The sequence below is a fragment of the Leopardus geoffroyi genome, chromosome A2 (assembly GCF_018350155.1).
Source record: "Leopardus geoffroyi isolate Oge1 chromosome A2, O.geoffroyi_Oge1_pat1.0, whole genome shotgun sequence".
NCBI classification, from domain to species: Eukaryota; Metazoa; Chordata; class Mammalia; order Carnivora; family Felidae; genus Leopardus; species Leopardus geoffroyi.
In genome coordinates this window covers 96,590,680-96,615,644 of record NC_059331.1, presented here as the reverse complement: position 1 = coordinate 96,615,644, position 24,965 = coordinate 96,590,680, and the positions used below count along the sequence as shown (strand labels likewise).

Below are 24,965 nucleotides of genomic sequence, written 5' to 3'. Positions count from 1 at the left end.
GCTCTATCTCATTAATTTTAATATTTGTCTTCTAAAATATTTTTATATTTGTCTCTTGGGATCCCAGGAATGTACTGTGGTATGTCTCTTGTTCCACAGGTTGGATTTATTAGTTGAGATGGGAATGGAAAGTGGAATGTCTGTGGTAATTTTCAGAAGATAATATGTCAGTGCTAAAATCTGAATGTCTAGAATGTCTAGATTCCTACACATTTGTGACAACAATAAATCAATGATTTTGAATTATTCTTAATGTATATTTAAATATCGAATAGCTTTTATATACTGGAAGATAGACCTGTTGGCATCACCTTTCTTGTAATAAATATGATCATGGTGATGGTGTTGATGATAGCAAACTAAAATTTTCTGTTTTTAAAAAATATTTTGAGGTTTAGCTATAAGAAGTCCACTGAAACGTTTTGCTGTTAAGATATGTAACAACTCGGGGCGCCTGGGTGGCGCAGTCGGTTAAGCGTCCGACTTCAGCCAGGTCACGATCTCGCGGTCCGTGAGTTCGAGCCCCGTGTCAGGCTCTGGGCTGATGGCTCAGAGCCTGGAGCCTGTTTCCGATTCTGTGTCTCCCTCTCTCTCTGCCCCTCCCCTGTTCATGCTCTGTCTCTCTCTGTCCCCAAAATAAATTAAAAAAACGTTGAAAAAAAAATTAAAAAAAAAAAAGATATGTAACAACTAGAATATGAAACTAACTGTACATGTAGCCACAGTTGATGTTTGTGCTCCTTGAAACTTCAAGTGTTTTGAAGCAGTATTGTGGACTGGAAAACCATAAGTGCCCTGAAACTAGCTCATTTTAGACATTCATCAACAACATTTTGATGGTTAATTTTATGTGTCAACTTGAATGGGCCACAGGGTGCCCAGATATTTTGTTAAAAATTATTTCTGGGGCGCCTGGGTGGCTCAGTTGGTTAAGCGTCTGACTTTGGTTCAGGTCATGATCTCACCATTCGTGAGTTCAAGCCCTGCATCAGGCTCTGTGGTGACAGCTTGGAGCCTGGAGCCTGCTTCGGATTCTGTGTCTCCCTCTCTCTCTGACCCTCCCCCACTTGCACTCTGTCTCTGTCTCTCTCTGTCAAAAATAAATAAACATTAAAAAGTTTGAAAAAAACCATTTTTTTCTGGGTGCATCTGTGAGGGTATCTCTGGATAAGACTCACATTTGAATTGGTAGACTGAATAAAGCTGATGGCCTTCCCCATTGTGGGTGGGCCTCGTCCAATCTGTTGAAGACATAAATAGAATAAAAAGTTAGGAAAGGATTATTTCTCTCTTCCTGTCTTTGAGCTAAAACATTTGTTTTCCCCTGCCTTTGGATTCAGACTTGGGATGGAACTTATACCATTGGCTCTGCTGGTTCTTGGACTCAAACCAGAACTATATGCCATAGTTACAATAACTTAAAACTCATAATAACTCTCTTTTGCGTGTGTGTGTGTGTGTGTGTGTGTGTGTGTGTGTGTTGTATAATTTTTTTTTCTCCAGTTGGTTCTGTTTTGTTTCTCTGGATAACCTTGACAAATACAAACATAAAATGCTCTATTAGGTCTTAAAATCAGGCTAGACAACATGAAGGAACAGACGGTCTTGCAAGATTTCCAGGACTTCCTGTGTTCAGTTAAGGCAGCAATGCCACGAGATGAGCCTTTCTTGTTTATTTTTGTACTTCCACTTCCTGTCAAGTGCTCTTAACCAGTGAATTCAGAGGTGCATGAACATTTAAATAAACTCAAAGAGTGCATAATTATGTGTTTAGTGTTTCTCCCCCTCCCCCACCAATAATTTCAATTTCTTTAGAAATTTCTGTAATCGATTGACTGGCAGAATTTTTATTTTAATTCAAAGATGAACACCATTACCTCTCTCACTTCTCTAAGGGCACATGTAAAGGTAGTGTTCTTTCTTGGGTAATAACTATAGTGACAAAAATTGTAACACCACCTATCAGTTTGTTATGGCTTATACCAGTGTTTCTCAAAATTCTGGTCCCAGACCAGCAGTGTCAGCATTACATGAGAATTTATCAGAAATGTAAATTCTTAAGGTCTATCTACTCCAGACCTTCTGAATCAGAAACTGTTTAAAGTTTGAGAACCACTGGTTTATAGAATCACTTCATAAGCATTATCTCATTAAATCTTTGAAACATGGGTTTGGTACTATTATCTGTATTTTACAGAAGAAGAAAATAAGGCTTGGAGAAACTAAAAGGTCTTCCAACGACCACACCAATAAAATGCAGAGCTAAGGCTTGAACCAAGTTCTTGTGACCCAAACCAATGCTCTTTGCACAACATCGTTGTTCTCTCCTGATATAACTCGCATATGTTCCTAACATGTACCCCCACTGCCATAAAAGACTTGGGGTACTTTACATAATAACTCCACACAGTGGAAACGTGCCTAACCTAATAGGAAAACAACAGTAAGTGGCCCTTTCATAGAGCTCCTATGTGTTTTCTCCTATTTATGCATGGCAATGAGGCACACAGAGAAGCAGGACCTAAAAACATTTGGTTCATGTGAAAACAGTTCATTCTGTCCTACCTTGCCTCTGATGCTCCCATCAAGAGGTTTTCATGTTCTTTCTGCTCAACTCTGATGCAGTATAGTTTTGTAACAGAAGAATGTAAACAACCTCAATGTCCATCAGAATGGAATGGTTAATTAAATTTTGCAGTGGTTGTAAAGCATAAGGCAACTCTATATGGACTCATAAGGAAAAGATCTCTAAGACACCTCAACAAGAGAAAAAAGTAAGGTGCAGACAGTGCATATAATATGCTATCATTCATGCGGTGAAATGAAGAATAACTAACACACATATATGTTTGTAAATGCAAAGAATTTCTCCAGAAGGATAAATAACTCAATAATGGTGGTTTTGTCCAGCCAAGGGAACTACGGGGAAAGGAGAGGGGAAGGGAGACGGTGATTAAGAAAGGAAAGAGGGGGAATTACTTTTCATTGTTTTGTATTGTTTGAATTCTTTTAAAGCCACAATTAAAATGGCCTATTAAATTGTATCTTTATTATACATATATATTTATTTATATTTTTTATAGATTGGAAAGGACGGCATTCCATCTGCCCTTCATAATCAATTATGTTTTCATTCCCAAGAAGCTTCTTATAATTTTAGTCTAAACTATCTCTTATGTAAATTCGCAAATTTCATCTCATTGGGTGAAGTGGAATTAATTCTTCTTAATTAATAGGAATTAATTCCTATTTCTAGCATACTAGGAATGCTTTCTTCATCTTTCAAAAGCTGCTAAAAACTCCCCAATCCAAAATCCTCTTGCAAACCTGGGACATCTCTGAGCCTAGGGTTCTCCATCTTGATTTTTTTCTAACACAAATTGCTTTCCACCCTCGTTCCTCCAATCTCAAATCCCAACCTGCCTCATACTTTTTAAATGAGCCAATGCCCAATAGATAATTAATGAGCTGTGAAGTGCCCTCACGGCCAGGTGCCTTCTTCCTGTGAGAGAACTAACTCCCCCCAACTCCTCACCCTCTACAAAAAGCAAAACGGATGAGGAAGGGAAAAAGAAAGAATAAAAGAGTTTTGATAATTACATATAAGAGCCAGCTATAATTATGCAAACCAGGATGAGCAATGGTGAGTTCATTTAGAATGGATGTTAAAAATATTGCAAATAAAGGAGGAAGAATGGCTGTTATATACTAACAAGTAAATGTGTAATTTCTGGAACGAGTAAAATTTTGAGTGATTCATAAATAAAACTTAAAAGAGTGTAGGAAGCAGGATATGGGCTAAGTAAAAAATGTTTGTATAGGGGTTGGTAATTTATTGGGAAATACCTATAACATATCACAACCTGATTCAAGTAGGGAGGAATGGGGAAAGGAAAGGGAAAAAATATATTGGGTTGGCTGAAACAGCCCTATTTTGCTAAAAGAAAATGTGGAATTATCTTATTAACATAACTACCAATTTATATTACTAATGATTTAAATCACCTAACTAGGTACTAGAGCATTCACAAAATAACTCAGTTTGTTAGGGCATAGAAAGTGAGAGCTCTGAAGCCAGACTTACCTCAGATTTCTGTTCCAATTTACAGCCCAGAAGCTTAACCATGTTGACTGATTGTTAAACAATGAATAGACATTATCTGTGCAAATCCACAAGGGTAGGCAATGTAGGGGAAGAGAGAAGACCTGGTTTTCCTTGATCCTTGCCTCCCCCATGTTTCTCCAGTTCACCCTCACACCAACCTCAGCTGATTAAAAATAAGAACGCTTTCTTTTGTCCTATAACTTGACAATTATGAGAAAACTCTAATAGGAAGACACTCTACAGAAACACTATGGTTCTGGGGACTAAGGGAATTTTTAGTGTAGCTTTTAAGTTGGTTTTTAGCATAAATTTGTTAAGTAACTTCAGTTACCTTCTATTTGACTTTCTCTTTTCTAATTGATGAGGCTAATAAATTATTATAAAAATAATAACTCCAGGCTGTGGGATGTTACATATTTATTGGCATGCCAATGCCATGAGTAAGCATTGTTATTGGCATGCCAATGCCATTGGCATGACATGGCTCACTCTTTCCCTTTTAATTCAGCACTCTCTGAGGCTTAGCTTCCCACAAATCAAGATTGTTTTCTACTAACTTAGTGTGATCTGTCTCTATGACTGAGATTTTTCAATGATCTATGCAGGCGGTAGTCATTATAGGTGAATATTCATAGTATATTAATAGGCATTTAAAAATGTATCTTATATAGCTATTCAAAACAAAAGACTAATAAAGACTTAGGGGCATGACAGATGATTTAACAAACATTTATTTGGTACCTATTGTGTTCTGGGCACTGTGCTAACCATTTGGATGGCAATGATGAATAAGATGATGTCCCTGCTTTGATATACTCTCAGTCTAATGGAAGAAATGGAAAGTACACATACAATTTCAATATAATAGTGCTGTAATAGAGTACATGAATAGAAAATCATGGCAGGACAGAGGACCACTAATGCTGCCTGAGGCACTCAGCTAAGGCTTTCTGTTTCATCTTGAGGACAAGGTGAGCATCTTTGGCATAGCAGGAAAGGTGAACATGGCTTTAGAAGAGCTAGTAGCCCAGTAGGGGAGAGAGAGTAACCGAAAAATAGCTATAAAACAATGAGGGAAGGACTTTAAGTGGAAGCAGACATAAAATGCTATGGAACCCCAACATAAGAATTAGTTTTGTGACAGCAGTGGGAATGGGGTGAAGGCTGCGGTCAGCAAAGATGAGTGTAATAGAAAGGAGGTGACACTGCAACTCCACATAAAAGTAGAATCGAGATTTGCCAGACAGAAGAGGAGAGAAGAAACATGAGCATTCCAGGGAAAAGGAGCACCTTGATCTTAACTATGAAGGCACAAATGAGGAACATTCTGGAGTATGTAAAGGCATATGGCGGTGGGAGACCAGAGAGTAATTAGAAAATCAGACTTGGCTATATTCTGAAGGGAATCTTATGATGCACAAAGGAGGTTGGGCTAAAGTATATCCTATAGGCAGATGGAAATTGAAGAAAGTTTTTGATCCTGGTAGTGACGTGATCAGATCTAGTTGTATAAATATGACTAAGGAAAAGCTGTATAAATATGACTGAGGTCACCTGGATGTGACCTTCCAGGTGTGAGGTGATGAGCTCTGATCTAGACTGAAGCAGTGGAATGAAAAATGAAGGGGCAGGAGAACGTTTTTCAAGAGGTAGAACTGAAAGGAAGTAAGGAATTTAGAGGAAGGTCACAGTTCACTCTGGGAGAATGACAGGGTTTTTTTGGCTGAGCTAGGGAGAAAGGGAGAAGACATTTCTGTGAACAAATTGTAGGGACAGTGTCATTTCAATTCTTCACCAGATGTTGAATTTTTAGGTGCTTCAAAGGGAATTCCTTTGAGTAGTTGGAGATACAGATCTACTGATGGAGGAGAAATCAAGCCAAAGCATGAGATTGCCTAAGGGTGAGGGGGACTAGCGGAAGGAGAAGAAACAAGTGAGAAAGAAACCCTAAGGAACCCCAACTTCTAAGGGCTGGACCGAGGGGCAAAAAAATAAGGGAAGAGGCAAAACACTTAGAAGGATACATGAGGGGGCGCCTGGGTGGCGCAGTCGGTTAAGCGTCCGACTTCAGCCAGGTCACAATCTCGCGGTCCGTGAGTTCGAGCCCCGCGTCAGGCTCTGGGCTGATGGCTCAGAGCCTGGAACCTGTTTCCGATTCTGTGTCTCCCTCTCTCTCTGCCCCTCCCCTGTTCATGCTCTGTCTCTCTCTGTCCCAAAAATAAATAAACGTTGAAAAAAAAATTAAAAAAAAAAAAAAAAAAGAAGAAGGATACATGAGGATGACCAGGAGGGGAAGTGAGGCAGAACTCGGAAGAGAAGAAGACTTTCCGTCTGGAGATAGTAACAGTTAGTGGCAAATGGAGAAGAGAGGCTAGTAGGATAGTGTCCATGGAGTGGTAACTCAATGTTCTTACTCACCTTGGTGACAGCAGTAGAGTGGGGGCAGAAATCCGATGGCAGTGAATTAAAAAGAGAATAGGACCATGCTCCATTTGGCAGCACCTATACTAAAATTGGAATGATTAACAGAGAAGATTAGCATGGCCCCAGTGCAAGGATGACCCACAAATTCATGAAGCATTCCATACTTTTGTCTTCCAGAGGAGCAGTTCCAGGAGGCCAAGCTTCTTGCGTGCATCACTTCAAGCCCAGGCCGGTGTGTCTGAGTAGATGGCTAAGTGCCCAAGGAGCTAGAGTTTTATCTGAGGAAAACCAAAGCCTGAAAAGGCAAATAAATCTTCCTCCCTCCTGTCTTCGGTCATGTAAAAGAGGTGTTTATTATTCAAAAAAAAGAAAAAAGAAAAGAAAAGAAAAAGAAAAAAAAAAGAGAATAGGACCTAATGAATAAAAGAAGTCATGTAGCCTTCTTTCTTGAGAATTTGATGATGAAAAGGTGAAATGTAAGGCATTAGCCCAGAAAAAAAGGAAGTTGAGCTAAAGAAAGAGTGGTTGTTTTTGTCACTGTTTTTTATTTCTTTAACGTCTGGTGGAGTCTCGAGCACATGTGTGTACCCAGAAGAGAAAGGGTACATGAAAGGAGGGGAGATAACTGAGGAAGCCAGATTCTGGGGGCTCAGGGTGAAAGCCAAGGCTTGGAAAGTGGCAGAAGATTTTCTTCTGGGATAATAAGGAAGAAGGAAGCATATGTTGAAGCCGAGAGAAGTCTGAAGATGGTGAGGACGGCCACATCAGTGAGTTTATCCCTGACGATCTTTTTTTTTTTTGACAAGGCAGCTGGCGAGGAAATCTCTGAAGGTGAAAAGAGCATGAATATACTGAGAGAGGATGTTGTTAATAAACACCAGTGTCTTGTTGTTAATAAACACCATTGTCTTAATAAACACGTTTAAACACATTGCTTCAGTTTCTCCAGTGAGTTCATTAAAGTCTTATCTCAAGAAAGGTAGTCAAAAATGACTATGGGAAATTCAGACCACAAACTTCTAGATACAGAAGAATCTACATAGAGCAGGACTAATACTGGGCTTACATAGCTTGGGGTTCCACAAATGCTTTTGATAATGCTTCCTTTAAGCAACTTCAAGGCAAATTTTGGGTGTAAGATTTACATTTTATTTGGAGTAAAATATTCTAGTACTTGGTATCCTACCAAAAATAAAAAATATAAAAAGGCACAACAACCAAACCTGGACTTCGCCTTAGTATGGGAAACATCATAAGCCTGGGAGAGAATTGATGTGTCTCTCCAGCCATTTTAGAAACTCAAACTACTGATTATCAGGTCTGGTGTGTGCTGCATGGTTGCCCTGAACAAATGAGCTTCAGACATGACCATAAAAGAGAGACATCAGACTAGACAAACTATCATTTAGAAAGAATTAAGACAGCCATATTGTATGCTAACCTTCAGCTCATCTATGGCTGTTCTGGTGTCACTACTCTCCAGAGGCTACTTAATCTCATTGAGACAAGACAGCCAGCCTAATTGATACAGAAAATGAAAGCCCTTTGATCTCATATCAAACAGAGTCAGACTAAGAGAAGGATCCAGCAGGCAAGATGACTGTCTTCCAAAGGAGAATTAACACTGCAGGCAGGAAAGTGGGAAAGTGGTAATATCTTACTTTGGAATTTCATGGACTTGGTTTACTTAAATAATGACTGAAAAGTAATAAATTCATCTCAATGAATGAATGGGGTGTGTGTGCTCTTACTGATAAAGCGCTAAGAAATCTTTCAAATTATCAACATTTTCAGTTAAGTGTTATAGTACTGATGAAAAGCACAATAGAAGCATAATAAATGTAAGAACACCTGCCTCTGGGCACTTAACTCTACAGGACAGGTGTTTGCCAATGTCAACCTTTACTGATAGGATCTGCTGCCCCTACTAAATAACTTCCTTGGAAGAGGTTTATTATATTATGATTTAAATAGCATTCACTAAGCTTTGTGAACAAATTAGGTAGCTACCCATGCAAAGTACCTGGCTTTGCAATAATCAGAATATCTATGAATATACTAATATGTCTGTAAAGTTATCAGAACACTTATTTGTGTGTCAGGAAACTCATAAAAATTGGTGTTCTCTATTCTAATGCAAAAAGTACACATTTCAACGATCATATCAGTTGTATTTTACATACTTAATATAATGGTGGTTTTGAAAACCAGCCCAAGACTATGCTTATATAAGTAGGATTAACTAAATTATGGTATTTAGAAAGAAAAAAAGGATTACTAGAGTGTTTTCCTTTCAGATACAGGGGATTACTCTGAAAAATAACATACTCTCTAGTTTAGTTGGTTCTGCCAACTGGATCTTATTCTTGATATATGTAAAAAGCCTCGAGTATCTAATATTTGGGAAAGTGTATCCTCCCAGTATTTGACATTTTTAAAGCTGAGAAACCATGAAAAAATACTATAAAAGAAGTGTTAGAAAGGAATCAAGACAGAATATAAAATAACATCTTTTTCTTACCCAAGACAGTATCCGTAATGATGAATAATCAAATCAACAACAACAAAATAACATGTATTTGAATGAACCTAGGAAAAAATGTGGCTGATTGCATATAATATATGGATGTGTCCAAAATAAATTCTGGCCCTCTTGGGATTTTTCTTCCGGTAATTTACAGGGCCAGACTTTAAATTTTTGGGCTGCTCAACTGTCCACTTCTTTTTTCTCCTCATTTAAAATTGACACCACTTCTCTGTTCCACCATCTTAAAGGCACCACAGCTGTTGTTTACTGAACTCACATGAGACCCATTTCCATCTTTCTAAATGAATATAGCACCTGGTTTATGATCTTCCTCCACATCCTCATTCCTCATCACCACTTTCTGACAACTTCAAAATTCATGCTGGGGACCCATCAGTTACCTCAGCTGTAGAGGCTCATGATCTTGTTCCCTGCAGTCCTCCAACTCCACCCTACTTCAGCCATGCATCAGCAAGATCATCCCTGAATTTAACCATTATAGGCACTATTTGTTTTTGATGCACAACCCCCATATGTGCTACTGCACTCCTCCCCTTCCCAACCTTCCTGCTTTCTGCTCACTGAGTTTAATAAACACTCAATCCTTCATAGTTTAATCCATCCATAAACACTCTTCCCAGCCTATTATTGCCCTCCCCACTGAGGTCCTGTCATATTCTTGTGACTCACCATGTCAGTGGGCAAACCTATGTCACACATGCGGTCCAGTGTTCTGTGCGTGCCCAAGAGCATTGCTGGAGAAAAGCTGGGATGACTCTGACTCACTGTAATACACTCATGCTCCCTACCACTGTGCCACAATGCCAACAACAATCCCTGATTCAGTGCCGAGAACATTCTCCTCCACGGCTCTGCACACATAATTCTCTCCCATGTACCTCAAAATCTCATATAACCTTCCTGTGTCATTCATAGCAGAGACTTCCTGAAGCAATTGAATGTAACAGGTCTCATATCCCCTCCACATCTCAAAGTACACCTGTCTCTTCATTTAACTTCCTTCAATTTACATCTGCTTCAAAGGCACTTTTAACACCATTTATCTGACTTCCAATTCTCACCTCAAGGTCTCTCCAGAAGCCCAACATCATATTACAACTTTTTACCTGAGGGGTTCCTGGGTGGCGCAGTCATTAACTGTCCAACTCTTCATCTCGGCTCAGGTGGTGATCTCATGGTTCATGGGTTTGAGCCCCACATCGGGCTCTGTGCTGATGGTGCAGAGCTTGCTTGGGATTCTGTCTTTGCTCCTCTGTGCCCCTCTGCTGCTTGTGCTTTCTCTCTCTCAAAATAAGTAAACTTAAAAAAAATAAAAGACAAAAAAACGTTTTACTTGAAATCATTATTACAATATATGTTAACTAACTTGAATTTAAATAAAATTTAAAAATAAAAAAATAAAACTTTTTATAACATGTCCCCATGCTGAGTACTAAGCTGGCACATGGTAGGCACTCAAAAGATATTTATTGAATGAATGGATAAATAGATAAATCTATACCTGGATGTTTTACTTCCAGTTTGACTCTAGGTAAATGGCATTAACTGGAGAAGAAAAGGATCGTCAAAGAGGAAAACTGCTTACTGCCTCTTCCATTCCAGCTGTTGCTATTACCTTTGACTCTAGTCTTCGGTGCTGTATTGATTTTTCAACAACAGAGCTTTTTTTTTTCTTTTTTTGAAAGTAATTGTAAGATGGAACCAGGCCCACATATGATTACTCTAAGTGAAATGAAAACAACTTGATTGCACACATGGTGTTTTAAAGGGCAACAATTAAATGTATATTACTTAAGTACACAGCATGCATAAAGTAACCTATTTATAAAATCAAAGGGGCATAACATCACCCCAAAACCATCCTGATCACTATCATACTTCTGCTACATTCAAATTCTTATAGCCTGATGACTACTGTTTTTGTGTTCTTCAAATGTATAGGATCCTTATGATGGTATAAAAAATAGTCACCCACCACATCGTTCTATATATTTTCCTACATGCTGTTTCTATTATGTAAGCTATTTTAAATTTCTTATGATCTTGTTAAAAATATGTGTTTATAAATTGTAAATTCTGTTTTTCTGGTTTCTACAGCTATGATTTTTTTCCCCTCTAAATATGGATGGATTCCAGAAAACCCAGAGACAATATCTAACAAGATCAGAGCAGAGGAAGGAGAGGAATGGCAAATAAACATTTTCCAGTGTCGAGTTAGGAAGATATTCGATCTTTCAATGTGCTCAACAAATGGGTTTAATAATGCACATTTTGGTATAAAACAGTTCACAACAGAAATATTTGCTACTCAGCCCATTTATCCTGGGAATTACACAACATGGACCATTTTCAATAACTCTTTTCATTGTAATGATTTCCTCCTGCTCAAGCAACAGAGATGTACAAACCATTTTGGTCTAGAAATGTAATATGTCGAGATACAAATGTATTAAAAAAAATTAAAATACAATCATTTTCATCACTTTGGTTCAATGTTATATTGTCTTTCTCAAGGTACTTTAGCCTTCTAAACTCTTTCCAATGAGAATATAAAACTTCTTTTTATTCAGAATCCATACAACTTGACAAAACAGATTTATTTAAAAGTCATAGTAAACTATTGATAGACCAAAACAAGAGATGAATATACTTTTTTAGGAGACCAGTTGGCTTCTTTTAATCTTGAAAGTTAAAGATCTTGAAGTGCCTTTTGAATCATAAGAAATAACATTATGTTTGGTATAATTTTGACTCATGCAAATATATGTATGTATGTGTGTATTTATTTCTTTTGAGAGAGAGAGAGAGAGCAAGCAGAGGAGGGGCAGAGAGAGAGGGAGAGAGAGAATCCCAAGCAGGCTCCACACTGTCAACACAGAGCCCAACATGGGGCTCCATCTCACAACTGTGAGATCATGACCTGAGCTGACATCAAGAGTCAGACACTTAACCAACTGAGCCACCCAGGTGCTCCTGTAATTTTATATTTTAATGTCAATCCATACATATCATATAGATAGTAACTTTTTTACTTAATTGAATTACGGAAAACCTCTTTGAATATTCTGAATGAGTGGAAGTCTAACATCATCCATTTAATCATTCATTAATTTATTCAGCAAACAGGTATTGAAAGCATATGATGTGTATAGCACAACAGTAGAAACTAGTTCACCGAGGAGTTTAACAATTAAGAGAGAGAATTAAGATATATCTCTATATCACTATAATTTACAGTATAGTAGTCTTCTCCTGCCCCAACTTACCCACCAGGGATATGTTCCAAGACACCCAGTGGATGTCTGAAACTGCAGATATAACCAAGCCCCATTATACTGGTTTTTCTTATGCATGCATACCAATGATAAAGTTTAATTTATAAAGTAGGCACAGTAAGAGACTAACAATAATAACTTACCAAAATAGAACAATAATAACAAAGCTGTGTGAATGTGATCTCTCTCACTTTCTCTCTCTCTCAAAATATCTTATTGTATTGTACTCACCTTTCTTTTTGTAATGATGTGCGATGATAAAATGCCTGCATGAGGAGGCAAAGTGAGGTGAATGACATATGCATTGTGACATAGCGTTAGGCTACTACTGGCCTTCTGACGATAGGTCAGAGGGGGATTATCTGCTTTCTGACAAAGCTTGACCACAGGCAACTGAAACTGTAGAACGTGAAACCACGAAAGGGGGGGTCTACTGTAATTATTGCCACAGAAGATATGTTGTAAAAGTTTACAGGATCATTGAGATTTGAGATAATTTTTTTTTTTTTACTGGCCTGACAATTTAGTCTTATAATTTTATGTTTCACAAAGCTACATGAATGACAACAACATAAAGCACTGCACTCACTCATGGGTTTATTCTTTCAGCCTTTGTGTACTCAGAATTTTTTACCACATTTGTCTAGTACTTGAAAAGCAAAAGTTTCATTATTGAGCATGTATTGTGAGGAAGGCACTAAGCTGAGCACTCATCCCAAACATTAAAAATGAAGGTAGCGGACATGGTCCCTTTGCTCAAGGAGTTCCTAATCTAATAGGACAAAGAGGAAAAAATACACATTTGCACTGAACATGTCTTTCATTCCTTCCTACATTCTCACCATCACTGGAATTGAATTTTATTAGGCATCAAAGTAACCACATTATTTCATCCATGCCCCCTAGGAGCAGCAAGCAATACAATTGGTTATGGTCGATTTTATGGTTAGCCCATGATTGTTGATAAGACAAGTCAGTGTTTTCAAAAGCACTGGATGCTGCTGGTATAACCCACACATAGGTTAAAAGTGCTGAGATGGCATTTCTGATCAACTTGAGCAGCAAACAGTCTTTGATAAAGGGCCTCAGATGTCTAAAGCAGAAGCTGCTTGAAAGAACAAAATTCTACCCAGGAAGTGAGAGCCTGAAAGATTTGCTTCTGGGGATTCTTCCTGGTGACATGACAGGTCTTTTCCCTCCTGTGAATGAGAGCAGAAACAACAGAAGAATGGAGGAGAGGACTGACAGCTAATGCAGAACAGACTGCAATGTATGAGAGAGGAAGTGTAGGAGAAAGTAAGAAAAGGCAAGATTTATGAGAAGAAAGGGAGGGAAGAGGAGGAGGGAAGGAAGGAAGAAAGTAAAGAAGGAAGGAGGGAGGGAAGGAAGGAAGGAGAGAGGGAGGGAGGGAAGGGGAAAGGAGGAAGAAAGGAGAGAAGAAAGGAAAGAAGGAGGGAGCAAGGGAGCAAGGGAGGGGAAAAGTAAGAAGGGAGAAGATTGCATATATCACTAGTAGCAAGGGATCCAAGGGTGTGGTGGCTGTACCGATTGAACACAGAGTACTGTGCAGTAAATCCTGGGCCAGGTGCCCAGGAAAAAGGACAGTAAAACTCTTAAGAAGTGACAGCTGTTTTATCAGGAGGAATATTAGTAATAATCATAACTAACTATGTACTTTCTATGTGCCAATCCTGTTAAGTGCTTTACGTGGATTAACTCATTAAATCCTCAGGACAACCATAAAGGCAGGGAGTCTTAACCCAGATAAAGAAACCAAGTTTCAGAGAAGTTAAGTAACTTACCAGGGGACACAAACAGCTCAGTGGCAGGACCTGGGTTTGAATCACCAAAGCCTGGCTCCTGTGATGCGATTCTTAAGCACTGAGCTACACCTCACTGGCTCTTACCGGGCTTGCAAGACTCTAGATTTGTAATATGGTAGGAAAAAATCATGATGGATTGAGACCTGAATCTGCTCACCTCTGGCTTCCAAACTTCTTCCTACTCTTTATATGAGGAGAGACAAGTATTTTAAACAAAAGTCACATTTGTTATATACACATTCCAGTGTAAGACACACATTCCAGTATAATTTCAATTAACTGAATATACTGACTTTATAGTGGCAATAATTTTAGATAACAATCTGTGGTGTGTTGAATCAAATTATCCTTAAGTAACATTTTTGTGAACAATTTCAGCTGAAGCCCCTAGCAGAATATTGGTTGCATGTAAAATACATAAATTCAGAAGGATTGCCCTAAAGTTATGTATTATAGAGAGTTATTTTCATTAATAAGCTGCCGGCTAGCCAACAATGGGCTAGTTGTGAGCTTGGGTAAGAGGAGAGATCATTTATTCATTCATTTGACAAATATTTATTGCCCACTATGTGCCAAGGAATTATTTTAGTGATACAAGAGAACATAAAACAAATTTTGAGCTCTTCTGTAGATCATATGCTGGAGGTGGGGGGAGACTGACACTAAACAAATAAACAAATAAGCCTATAGTGTGTTAGAGGATGATAAGTGCTAAGAAAGAGAAACAAAGTGAAATAAGATAGATGGGAGTAGATGCAGTTCATGTAGGGTGGTCAGAGAACATCCCTCTGATGACTTCTGAGTGAGACCTGAAGGAAGTAAGGAAGACAGCCATGCTTATGTGTGGGTGAAGAGCATTTCAGCAAAAAACAACAACAACAACCAAAACTCCAGCAAGTGCAAACCTCAGAGGCATGAATGTGCTTGGTATGTCTGAGAAACACTAAAGAAGCCAGTATGGCTGCCGCAGAGGAAGCAAGGGGCAGAGTGATGAGAAGAATCAGAGCAGAAGTGGTGCAGGGCAAGACTGCGATTTTATTCTGAGAGAAATGGGATAACAATGGAGTATCTGACACTAGTGAGCAGTGATTTGAACTGTGGACATAGACCTGGGAAGTTGAAAAAAAGAAAAAGAAAAAAAGAGGGTAGGATAGGGGAAGTGAGGTATCTCCCCTTGCATGCTTCTAGGGAGAGAGTATGGGATAGGAAATACAAGGTTGTCTAAGGACAAATAAACTTCTGCTAAGCTCAGAAGGCAAGGTTGACAGAGAAGAGATTGAGAGGATGACAAACAGCTCTTAAAGGGAAAAAAGTGGGAGCCAGGGACTGTGGAAGAGTGATCAGTGGAGGAACTCTTGCAGGGAAGCAACAGAATGCATGGCTTTTAAGACAAATGTCAGTAAGTATGGGTCACACCAGAGCAGTGGGAATGAAGAACAGAGAGCCACATGGAAGGAAAAGGGTGAGGAAGACGGGGGGGGGGGGGGGGGGGGGGGGGGGGGGGGGAGGGGCTGGGAATAGATGAAGAAGGTTGAGCAGTACTGGGGTAACGTCTCAGGTGAGACAACCCACTCTCTCCTCCATCTGTCACATACCCAGAGACCGTTGTGGTTTTGTCAAAGCCTAAGATGTTTGGTGTGTACTATTTCTGGGGTTGTTCCTCCTGCAATGGGTAGATGTTTCAAACCAGTTTAAAAAAGAAAATCTTGTTGGTCAAAGGGTTAGCTGTCTTTAAAAAGAGATAGAATAGGAAGTGTGATTTCATGAAAGGGATATTGGTTGCATACTAATATTTATTAAAGGTCTGTTAAATGCAAAATGCACAAAGTAGAAAATTAATTCTCACCCCGCTTTATTATAGCAGATAATTGTATCCCTACTTTATGGGTGAGGGAAACTGGGGTTCTGAAAGTTTAGTAACCTACTCCAAGGTCACATTGTGGCCAGGCTTCTGGTTCCAACTGCATAAATGTCCCTGCACATCTAGGGAAGACCTTCAAGCCAACTGTGCGTGTGAGCCAACGTAGTAGAAAACAACACAGGGACAACAGCCTGTTCCTCTGCACACGTTTTGGATCGGCAGTTCTCAGGATTTCTGATATTTCTGGAACTCCTCAGATTCACAGCACACTGCCTTTTACTCTCCCGACCCCCCCACCCCCACCCACCACCACTTCCCACTGCCTCACAGGACACTGGCTGCCACTCACATTTTCAGTGGTTTACAGATATGTCACATCTCCCAAAGTTATGCTTCATGGTATCTTTAAAGAATTGCTGTGATTAGCCAAGACTTCTAATCTTTAGTATCCAAGCTTTGTGAGTACTACTGTAATTTACTTATCACATTTTATTAATGAGGGTTGATTGACTTAATCCATCACATTTAGTTTTAGTCCAGTAATTAAAAACCTGGCTCCTCTCGCCCCATCTAGTGAATTTTTCTAATGTTTTTTTCCCCGAGGTATTCATGTCTATCGTCTTGAAAATCCAGAGACTTATGTTAGAGAGCCCCAATATATTTCACATTTGAAGTCCAAACCCCTCTTTGGGTTGCTAACATCAGAGTCCCATCCACTGGCACTGTTCTTGTTTAGGGCATTTATAAGAACAGATGTAGAATGATGGTGCCAGACGATAGCATTTTCAAGCTGCAGCAGCACCCATACGAATCGTTGAGTCTTATCATCTTTTTTACTGACAAAGACCTTAAGGTCTCGGGGCTTAAGTGTGTTGCCCAAGGTCACACAGGTAGTTCATGGCCAACTCGGGTTAAATTTCAGGTTTTCTGACCCACAGACCAGCAACCTCAATTACTCTTCCAGATCTTCTCTTGCAAAGGTAAAACTCTCTGTTGCCTCTCTCCAAACTGTTTTCATACCATCTTCCTAAATGATTAGCAAACCCACTTAATAGGCATAGACACTGAAGGTCAGAAAGGTTACATGACTATAACTGGGGGTACAGTGAGCATTGCTGTGAGGAAGAACTAGGAATAAAACATAGGCTCTTGACTTAGAAATCAAGGATTCTTTCCTTTCACATACACTCACATAGATATTAAAGACATTGTTCAATAAAATTAGCAATCTTTCTCAGTTCTGGGCTATGTAGTTTCTAATTGATCTCATAATTTAGTACTTGCTCTTTTTAAAGAAAAATTGTTTAACTGGAATTTGCAGGGGGAGGAAATGCAGAAAATTACGTCGGTATTTTTTGCAGGTAAGATTTTAGAATTTGTCTTTCAGTCAAATTTAGAAATTTATCTGAACACATTTTCTTTCAGACAAATATGTTTTCAGTGACTAATATCTTCAACGCAAGAGAAAACATAACAAATCCACAGAAAGTAACAGGACAACCTGGTTCTTTCCTATTTAAGCAAAGTGGAACACTGTCCTCAACTTTTCAGATGTTATTCTATTTATGCCACACTGTCCTGGTCTGTCTGTGCCTGCTTGATTCCATAACACTCATAGAGAGAGACAAGAACAATTGCTGCATTTCATTGATCACCTACTATGGTCAAATGGCACAACCAGGTGCTGGATCATTGCCAAGAGGAACAAGGATGGTAAACTCGCTTGGAGAGCTCAGGGTGGTAGAAAGCAGAGCATCAAGCTTGTAAGGAGGTAGAAAGCAGATGGCCTCAAGGAGTCAGAGCTGAGAGGGATGTCGTTCAGCTGAGGGGATCTCCCAAGGTTTGAGAGCTGGGCCCTAAAATGATCATAGGATTTAGAGAAGAGGAATAAAAGGAAGGGAACTGCAGGTAGAAGAGACTGATTCTGAAATCCTGACCTCCCTATCCTTAAACTTTGCTGATATTATATAAAAAATTATTATGCTATATCTCCCAGAAGGGAGTAGGAAGAAGTAGTCCCAGAAAAGAGGGATGAAGGATATAAAGCCAACTTTCTCATTGACCAGTACTTACTAGACATAAAATACTTGCCAGTTACTGTGCTAGGCATTGAGGACACTATGATGTGAATGACAACAAATTTATAACAGAGTTTAAAAATAGGACTCTCCAATTTATGGTAAAATGTTTGATCCACAGAGCTATGCTATTATATACTTTCTTACAGAAATTCAAAGACCCCTGCAAAGAATGCTGTTGTATATTATTTTTGGGAAAAACCCATAATGAGACAATGTAGAAGAGTTACATCAATATGGGCACATACATTATACAATCTCATTTAATAAGATGGATTTCAGTGCATAACAGGACAGACACAGAATGCCATTCATCCTAAAAGAATTAGATTGCGAGGACACTCTATACTCAGAGCCCTGAGGCTACATCTCTTGGCCCCAGGACCTCAGCTTGTACTTCCTTCACTTGCCCCTATGGTCAGGCCATTCACAGAAGTTTCTCTCAGGTGCCCAAAAAGAAGCTTCTCCCTTTGCCCTTCCTTCTACCTCCCAGATCCCACTTTATCATGATTTACCCCCACTGTGTTGTACCCTCACTGCCTCATCTGAATGGTCTATGTAAAGCATGTACGCACCTTTCAGCTCAACCAAAGGCAGTTATGCCAACACAATTGTTAGGCCATGTGTGCAGCGGAGATTCAAGTATTACCTTAGAAAAGAGATGTTAGAAGTCAGTGAAAACTGTAGGACACTATAAATCAAAAGGAAATGTAAATATTTCAATGTGATTATCACCATCTTTTATAAGTGTATTTTTACAGTTATTTTACTGATTATTCAGGATACTAATGTAGATGATGAAAGGATCTTAACACGTTTTGAACATGTCACGACAATACGCCAAGAACACACAGGTATTCACACACACATACATAAACACACACACACACACACACACACACACACATACACACTAAGCAAAGAGAAGATATGAGTGCCTATCAGAAGGGAAAAAAAGAAAATATGACAATTATACAAACATGAACATAGTACTGACATGTTGCACAGGAATAATTATAGAGTAGTAGAACCCACAAAAATGGAAAGTTCCAAAAAATAATAATGTCTGGGTTTTTTTCTTAAATTTATAAGCTACTACCTGATACATTTTTTCCCTCAAGACAAATATCAAAATTTGCAAGTTTCACTGCTTAAATCCAATATATTAGATCACATCACATGCAACAACAAAAAGAGAAAAAAAAAAACAGGTGTTTTCCAAATCAACTAGAAGTAATTTATTTGGAAGACTGAATTAAAAAATCCTTTAAAATGCAGAATTTTACAATTGAAGAAAGTTGGTAGTACAATTGAGTTTTCCTAGAATATTTAGTAAATTTTCAGTATTTTAAGGGAAAACCTAAGAAAACTTCTTGAAAATGCCTGGGGAAGAAAGAATGCATTAAAATGCACTGCATTATATTATACTATTTCTGTTAACATTATAATTTTTCACAGTAATTACTCAACAAAGATAACATTTACATACACATATAAATCAAGTTAAAGATGAGGGCAACTGATCTTAAAGTTATTAAACCAAAAAAAATTTTTTATCAAAACAATAAATAGATCTTTATAGACAAAAAGTATACATTTGCATGAACCTCCAATTAAAATTATTGTATAGTGGATTATAGCAAAACATTATTTCTGAGTTTCTAGAAAATATATTTTATAAATTCAAATAGCCAATATAAATCAGAGATGATTTAAAATTAGATGTACATTATAAAGTTACTAATTTTAAATAAATTACTCATTCCTTAAACAAGACTACAAATTATAGAACAGAATTTTAAATTTCATTTTTGTTTTAGGGAAAACAAAAATTTACAGATATCTGATATAAAATGTTCACAAAGAATGCATCTCTTGTGTGACACTAAGAAAACTTTCAGCATAAGCTACAACATCATATTTGAACATAAATACATTACTTCTAATTTTTAAAAGCCTGTAAGATGATTTACAACTTTCAGATACCAGATACATGGCATGCAAATCATAATTCTTGAAAGCTCCGCATTCATTCATAAAAGACTCCTAAACAAAGGGGTAAGAATTTGGTTCACAGTGTAAAAACTTTGCACAAATTTTGTTATGATAACCTATTACCCACAGAGGAAGTTATCCATAAACAAAAACAATCTGGTATTTACTAATTTTACACAATCCATTTTAAAACTTCCTGGTCTGAGGCTTGAACCAACTGGATTTTATGTGAACCATAACCAGAGAGAGTGAACAATGATAAATTAATAATATCAGAGAAAGCAGATGACATAAAGAGAGCTAACACTCAGGAATTATAATTAAATAAAGTTTCTTTCTCTCCTTCTTTCCGTCTTTCTTTCTTTCCTTCCTTCCTTCTTTATTTCTTTCTTTTTCCTTCTTTCTTTCTTTTCTTTCTTTTCCTTCCTTCCTTCCTTTTCTTTTTCTTTCTTTCTTTCTTTCTTTCTTTCTTTCTTTCTTTCTTTACCTCATACAAGTGATATATTAATCTAAATGATGGAATTTCAAATCTATCTATGGTTGTTGTCAAATTCAGTAATTAAAAATGCAACCCAGTGTAGAAAAGACATTTTTCTGCTAATTTAAAAAATATTTATGGCTTACTATCTTTCAAACAAATTATTTACCCAAATAAATTCTTGCAATCATTTGCTGGTTTCTACGACTATTTATTGACAATTATTTCTAAATTACATAAATGTGTTAATTACCAACAAGTACATTTTGTTTTAAAATCATTGATAAGTGTAACACTTCTAAAAATGGAAGATTCTCATTTGTATCTCTGTTTTAAAGTCTAATCATTTGTAGTGATCTAATATTTCATATAAATACAAAATCTAACAATTGGTTTCTTAAGTCTATAAGGTATATGAGGTTATAGATATCTTTACAAATTTTGTTCAGAAATTGAATTTTATTTTAGAAGATATACTCCTAAGCACAAAATGTATTTTATGAATTATCTTAAGTATAAAGAAACACAAATATCCACTTTATCATTCAAGAATAAATTATTATAAGGGATTGCAAAATATTTGCTAATGGAAATGCAACAATTTTTATTTACCTAACCTGTTACTTCACACTGTAGTATAGAATGAATTTTATAAAGGCAAAATTGATTTACTCTGAAATTAGCAACATGGTTTAATTAAAAAAGTCACAAGATTTATAGAGGTAATATTTCCAATTCAAATAGTGTTTTGCTGGGCTTCAATTTTTCCAGAGAGCACTGAAATAAATAAATATTTTTTTGGCTTTACTTTAAGATATTTAAAAGGGTTTTAAGTATTCTACAGATACAGACTTTAAAGAACCCTGAATTCTTCAAAAAAAAAACAAACAGCTATTTCTTTCTTCTTCTTTTTTTTTTTTTTTTGGTTTTGCTCCATTGTAGGAAGTCTTGAAGACTTTGTCTTTTTTTTTTTTTTGTCCAAAATCTCATTTTCACCTGAAATAATTGTATTCAGGTTTTCTTAGAAGGTAAAGTATACATTCTTACAAGGTTTCAAATTTCAGAATTCCAATAATGCATTTAAACTGAGCACCCACTGAATCACGTTCTCTACTCTTTGTGTGTGTGTTCTGTGTGTGTAAATGTGTGTCTATTATCTTGCAGTTCTGTTATTTGTATTAAATTTTAGTCTTTTTAGCTCCCTAGAAATGCCTTAGTGAACCCTCAGCAATTGCTAACCACTTAATAATTGTGAACCCGCCAGCCCCTTCAAGTAGATTGTTAACCACAGAGTGCCTGACAATTTCCAAATCATATCCTCTGTCCAAAAGGAATAGATAGGGCTTTGTGAGGCCGAAAGGAAGCGAAGGAAAACAAAACAAATGTAGCTCATGCTGAAAGTGAAAAGTGCTTGGACAGATTAGTATTTTCTTTTCTGCAAGGCGCTCTGCCAGATTTTTTTTTTTTTTTTTAATAGAGAAGAGTTATTTTTTGGTTTGATTTTTCAATTTCTTGGAAAGTGTTTGTATTTACCATCCCCACCGGCCCCTCATAATTATGGTTGGTTGTTTTGTGTTTTTTCCATCCGTCCACATCACAGACTACTGATCCCCCCGCTTCACTCTGTCAAAACCCCAACTCTGGGCGACCGTGGGTTTGGAAACTCCGCGGACTCCCGACGACACATCCCACCCTCCCTCTCACGCCTCTCATTTTAGTAGCAAGATCCCCCACTCCAGTTGCAGCGAAAGCCGGAAATTTTCATTTAACTCCCCCCCCCCCCACACCCCCCACTCGGAGCCGAGAGCTGGGGAGCTGAGAGGCTCAGAGCACAGCCGGGTCTCAGCCGCCTCCCCTCTCTCCGGAAGGCTTTAATTTGCACACTTGCTTGCCGCTGCGCAGCGAGCCCCTAACCCCGCCGCCGGGTGGGTCTCCAGCAGAGACAGCCTCCGGGGGCCCCGCCCCGCCCCCGCTCCCCTTGCGCTCTTTCCCCGGCTCCGGCCCCGAGCCCCGGCCGGAGCCCCGCGGCCCCGGTTCGCCCCCAGCGAGCCGCGCGGGCGGCGCCCTCAGTTGTCCCTCCGCCCTCCGCCGCTGTGCCCACCCCTACGCAGTAAAGAGTGCTGGTGACTCCTTCCTCCTGACGGGTTACCTGCTTGGCGCCGCTGTGGACACGTGCGGAGGTCGGACAGACACTCGCAGCCCCCTCCGGAGGCCTGACGCGGCAGGGCCCCGCAGGTGAGGAGCCGTGCGTTGGTGTGGGTGGGCTGCTGGGTGGGGGGTCCCCGGGGGAGATTTGGGAGCTTGGCCAGGGTCGGAAGCCAGGGTGTGGGTGGGGGTGACTGTGATGGTGGTGGTGGGGGGGGGGTGTATTCGAAATCGGCTTTAGTTAACCCCTTACGAACCGAGGCAGGCTAATTACGGAGAGCAATTTTGGGGAGCTAGAGGAGTCCCTCCTAATCTGGCGAGAGGAGGACAGCCTACCCTAGGGACACCCCGAACACTAAGATCCTGTGCTTACTCCCACATAGCCTTACGCACAAACACCCACACACTCATCCAGCTTCTTAAAGCGGAATATCAACTCCACTCAGACATTCACAGAATAATCCACACTTTAGAGTTTAAAATGCACTGCCTCTGGGGACTCCATGCGGGACAATGTGTTTCCGTGCCCCATATTCATTTCCCCACGAAAGCTCTCTCCCCAGCTCGCGGAGGTGTGGGTGTGGCCTCCACCTTCCTCACCACGAGATAAATGTTAACGCAGGCTTCTTGCTGGCAGCCCCCGCGGGGGTGTTATCCACACTTACTGGAGTGCACGCAGGCGGCTAGTGCACAGGCTTGGAGCCCCACAAAGACGCACGTTTGCTTTAGTTTATAAAGTATAATTTACTTTTATAATTTAAAATATCCGAGTTAAAACGCACACCCTGCGGTAAGCAGCTCCGGGCCCTGCATTGCGCCCGACAGTGTGCACGTGGGGCGCATCTGCGTGTGCGCACACGCGGGAGTCGTGGTCCCAGTGCGGCCTCTTGTCGCTGCTCTGGTGGCGACCCTTGCGGTGCTTGGCAGGCTTCGGGAGAGGCACATGAAGGATTTCATTGAGTGTGAAGACAGAGAGCAGAGACAGAAAGCAGAGGGAGGCGGCTGCAGCCTTTGTAGTCGCGGAGGAATGCGGAAATGTTGAAGCACTATGTCAAACTTTTTTGAAATGGGGTCAAGTCACATTCAGCCAGCGTGGGAAAGCAACAACAACAACAAAAAAAAGTGGAGGAGAGGGGGGGAAAAGGCACTGTTGCTCCCGTTTCTCTCTGCCGGAGCCGACCGTCCGGGGAGCTAGGGGGGAGAGGTTGGGCGGGCGGTGCGGGGCCAGGCCCGGGCAGCGGGCGCAGCTCCCTGCGGGGGTGGGACGTCCGCGACGCTGCCTTCGCAGCTGAGCCTCCCGCTGGACTAGGGCAGGGAGGGGGTTGCGGGAGGGGCGGGCTGCGCTGCCGGCGGCGGCTCCTCGGCTACCTGTGTGGCCCTTTGCCTGGCTCAGACCCCTGTGCAGGCCCTGGGGGGGTGGGGTCTCGTTCCTTGGCTCCTCCAGGATTCGCCTTCACTTTCTAAGGAGAGTTTCGAATGGAGTGAGTGTGAGGGGCTCTGCCCCCGCTGAGGTCCCTTCTGCCCGCACACCGTGGGGATCACGCCATTTGTTTCTTTAATTCCTGGCAGAAGGCGAGTGGACCAGAAGTTGCGGGGCAGGTAATTCCGAGGCGTCCCGGGAATTCCGGACACGCGGCCGGCGTGGTGAATGCCCCGCCGAGGCCGCGGCGGCCGTGGGTTGGAGGCTCCCTAGGTCCTGGATTGCAACTCAATGGGGAAGGAAAGTGTGCCCCTCCCCTAGCCCCCTCCCCGCACTTTGTTGTGCGGAGGGCTGGGGGAGGTGGTGCGTTTGGCCCCTGATAAGACCAGGCCTTAAGCCGAAAGAGGAATGGAGCAGCCTCCTCTGCTACTTACTTCAGAGACGATCCAGGGAGTGGGAAAAGGTTCTGGAGTCCTGGCCCCGAGGACGCAGCCCCTTCTCTCTCACCCCCAAGGCTTGGCATTTACACCCCCCCCCCCTACTTCCAGCCTTTTTAAGACGAGGTTAAGTTTTGTTGAGGTTGAAATTAGTTGAAAATTTCAGGGCGAGTCACGGTTATGCTACCTTCTTCCCGAAGTTATTCTTTAAGGAGATGACAAGCTAAAGAGCGGCGAATACCCTTTTCTCCCACCCTTATGGTCCCGTGGGCGACTCCCCCTCCAGGGCCCCAGCGTTCCTCCACTCTCGAGTAGCGGGAGCCTCAGCCCTCCCCGACCCCCATGGGTTTCCACCAGGGAGGTCCTCCGAGTCGGA

General features: G+C 40.2%; 1 protein-coding gene, 2 long non-coding RNA genes and 1 other non-coding gene across 5 annotated transcripts in view; 3 read left to right on the top strand and 1 right to left on the bottom strand.

Moving 5' to 3' along the window:
• LOC123606427 overlaps window positions 1–11,271 on the top strand; it is a 163,797-nt gene extending 152,526 nt beyond the window's left edge. The window contains exon 4 of one of the 2 annotated variants that reach the window (XR_006716276.1): window positions 11,175–11,271. This is a non-coding gene — a long non-coding RNA (uncharacterized LOC123606427). Of the gene's footprint in view, window positions 1–6,706; window positions 7,464–11,174 lie in introns of those variants that run through there. The other variant, XR_006716278.1, reaches the window with a different exon arrangement.
• LOC123607733 lies at window positions 6,589–6,697 on the top strand. The gene has a single exon (XR_006716882.1). It is a non-coding gene; the product is annotated as a U6 spliceosomal RNA (small nuclear RNA).
• LOC123606428 lies at window positions 10,327–24,905 on the bottom strand. The gene is made up of 3 exons (XR_006716279.1): window positions 22,737–24,905; window positions 18,690–18,763; window positions 10,327–10,376 (listed from the first exon to the last, which is right to left on the bottom strand). It is a non-coding gene; the product is annotated as an uncharacterized LOC123606428 (long non-coding RNA).
• Window positions 22,402–24,965, top strand: part of CDK6 (cyclin dependent kinase 6) — a 250,317-nt gene continuing 247,753 nt past the window's right edge. Inside the window, exon 1 of the mRNA XM_045494774.1 lies at window positions 22,402–22,822. The gene's annotated coding sequence lies outside the window, so the exon portion shown is untranslated. The remainder of the gene's footprint in view (window positions 22,823–24,965) is intronic.